The sequence below is a fragment of the Manacus vitellinus genome, unplaced genomic scaffold (assembly GCF_001715985.3).
Source record: "Manacus vitellinus isolate BGI_N305 unplaced genomic scaffold, ASM171598v3 scaffold_100_pilon, whole genome shotgun sequence".
NCBI lineage: Eukaryota > Metazoa > Chordata > Aves > Passeriformes > Pipridae > Manacus > Manacus vitellinus.
Genome location: NW_021938794.1, coordinates 665,247 through 668,317, shown reverse-complemented (window position 1 = coordinate 668,317; position 3,071 = coordinate 665,247). Strand labels below are relative to the sequence as shown.

Here is a 3,071-nt window from a genome sequence, read left to right as displayed (position 1 = left end):
CATGGCAGGGGTGGTACTGGATGGGCTTTAAGGCCTCTTCTAAACTAATCCATCCCATGGTTCTATAAGGATGATCTCTGATCTCTTAACTAATCATCTGCCTGGTTTCCCTTTAAAAACATGAGTTTTTGGTAAATTATATTGATCCTTCTTTTTTTTTTTTCCTGAGCTTCCTCTGATATTTCTTCTGTTTCATTAGTCAGGCACCTTCCTCCTTTCCACAGTTCCCCTGCTGGTGAATGGCTCCATGGCCCCCCCAGCATTAACCATCTGGGAGGGGGTAACTGTGCCCTTTCCTCTTCTCTGCTTTTTCAAAAAGGGGAAGTAATAAAGAAAATTACACAACACATCAAATTTTCCAGCCTGACACACACAGGATGATGTTACAGTCTGGAACCAGGGAGGAGGATGTTAAACTCCAAACAAACTAAATATTGAGCTCCCAGGATTTGGGGATTGAAAGTGGATACTGTGTCTTCTTCTATGGAGTTTTCCAGGAAACTTTCTGAAGACAGAAATGAGACTTCCCAAGTCTGTCATGTGCCCATTTACACTGGGAGAAGATCAAAATCCCCTCTCAGGTCAGTGTGTGCAGAGCCAGACACCCTGTAAAAGAACCCAGAGGAAGCAGATTCTTCAAGGCCTTTGCTTGTCATGAGGGGAAATCTTTCCCAAATGTGTTCCTGAGAATCCCCTGGAGGATGTTTGTCTCCCTGGACGAGGGGGTGGAGGAGGGTTACGGGAATGTCTCAGTGTCCCTCAGTGACATCCAACAGCTTCATTTCCTCTCCAGGAAGGAATTGCCCCGTGGCAAAGCTTCCCTGTGAGCCACTCTGTATTTACATACAAGGCTTGTGATTCCCCAGGCTGAGCAGAGCTGGGAATGCAGCCAAACCCACCAGACTCATCCAAACAGAAGGGAAACATCTTGAGATGTTCCCCAGGTCTGACTGTGGCAGCCTGGATAAAAATGCCATCCCTGTGGCCTGGAGACAGGGGGCTGAGCCACAGCCAGCCCTGGCAGCACAGAGAGGGCTCTTCTGGAGAAGAGAAAGCTCCAGGGAGACCTGAGAGCCCCTTGCAGGGCCTAAAGGGGCTCCAGGAGAGCTGGAGAGGGACTGGGGACAAGGGATGGAGGGAGAGGACACAGGGAATGGCTTCCCACTGCCAGAGGGCAGGGATAGATGGGATACTGGGGAGGAATTCCTTCACTGGGAGGGTGGGGAGGCCCTGGCACAGGTTGCCCAGAGAAGCTGTGGCTGCCCCTGGATCCCTGGAAGTGTCCAAGGCCAGGTTGGATGGAGCTTGGAGCAACCTGGGCTGGTGGAAGGTGTCCCTGCCCATGGCAGGGGGTGGCACTGGGTGGGCTTTAATGTCCCTTCCAACCCAAGCCATTCTGGGATTTTATAACCAGGATGACCATGTAATCCCAGGCTCCTGCACTCTGAGTGCACAGCAGTGGGGGGGTTGTTACCCTGTTACCCCACAGTGACATCCAAATGGTTCTCATTAAAACTCTTAAAAACACAAAAAGGAAGTTGTTATGGTCTCAAGGCCTTTGACAACACTCACCCAGCTCCAGGGTCACTCCATGATGTCCCCATGGTGGTTCTCCATCCTTCCCCTACATGCCATGGCCTGAGGCAGCTGGAGAGTCAGTGAGGGGAGTGAAACCATCCAAAAATCCCCTCTGGGAGGGTTGGGGTCAGGCCTGGAGGCAGTGAGGGGCTGCTGGAAACAGCAGTGGAGGAGCAGAGCTGGAGGGGTGATTCCAACACACCCCACACAGCTCAAACCCCTCACCATGGGTGTTTGTTCCAAATTCCTGGCAAGATCTCACAGACACCCAGGCTCCCAATGCCAAAAGAATGTCCCAGGTATTTCCTGTCTCTGAAAATCTCTGAAATCCCTGGATCTCACACAGGTTGGCACCGTGAGCTCAGCTCTGTGGTGTCATCCCATGCAGCCCAAACCCCTCCCGTGGGATGTTTGTTTGATCTGTGCTTTTTCCCCTTGAAACTTCCCCCAGGGGAGCCTCAGGACCAGAGAACCTGTCCTGGGCTGGGTTTGCACCCAGCCAGGCCCCAGTGTCTGGTTAAAGCTCTTACCACAGCTCACCCCGTGGTTCCTCATCCTCTCCAGGCAGGCCCTGAGCAGTTTATTCCCTTTTATTTGTTGAGGAGGGTTATCCCAGCAGGGCAGGAAGTGCAGCTGTGAAGGGGGGGCTGGAGGTCAGTTCATCCCCAGCTGTCCCAGGCTTGGCTCCTCTGGACCAAACAATTCTGTCACTCCTCCCTCAGAGATCATATTTTCTACATTTCCTCTAACCTAGATTAAAAAGAAAAAAGGACCATTTTTCAGGAACTGCTGTAGTAAGGAAGGAGCAAGTGCCAAGTGTCCTTGGAGGTGGGATCTGCTGAGGGGTTCCAAGCTCTCCTCTCACCCTGTGGGCATTGCAGGAGCACGGGATGGGAAGCCAAGGCAGCAAAGCACTTCTGAAAGGACCAGCCTCTTATGTCCAGGCTCCAGAAACCAAAAGGATCGTACCAAATAAATATCCAGCTCCATCAGAATTCCTCATCCCTACTGATGTGACCTAAAGGATCCTCAACCTTATGGTTTTCATGAAAATAGGGGATTTATTGGGTTTTCTTTATCCATCAGCTCTTTCACTTTCTGTAGATGCCTCAAGCAATAACACAGAGCACCCTCACCCACAGCAGCACCCACTTTCCCTGCCCTGGGCCAAAGGGAGAGGGCATGATGCTGCTGATCCTGACCAGAACAGAAACAGCTCTTAATTTACCTATCAAAAGGAAAAAAAATACTTTGAAGGATAATTACAGTCTTCTTAAACTGTTTCTTCCCCCTGGAATTCTATTCTATTCTATTCTATTCTATTCTATTCTATTCTATTCTATTCTATTCTATTCTATTCTATTCTATTCTATTCTATTCTATTCCATTCCATTCCATTCCATGCCATTCCATTCCATTCCATTTTTAGTCTTCTCTTCTCTTCTCTTCTCTTCTCTTCTCTTCTCTTCTCTTCTCTTCTCTTCTCTTCTCTT

General features: G+C 49.6%; 1 long non-coding RNA gene across 1 annotated transcript in view; it reads right to left on the bottom strand.

Annotated features, from left to right (window-relative positions):
- Positions 1-2,192: 2,192 nt before the first annotated feature.
- Positions 2,193-3,071, bottom strand: part of LOC115307821 — a 13,236-nt gene continuing 12,357 nt past the window's right edge. The window contains exon 3 of the long non-coding RNA XR_003916185.1: positions 2,193-2,328. This is a non-coding gene — a long non-coding RNA (uncharacterized LOC115307821). The remainder of the gene's footprint in view (positions 2,329-3,071) is intronic.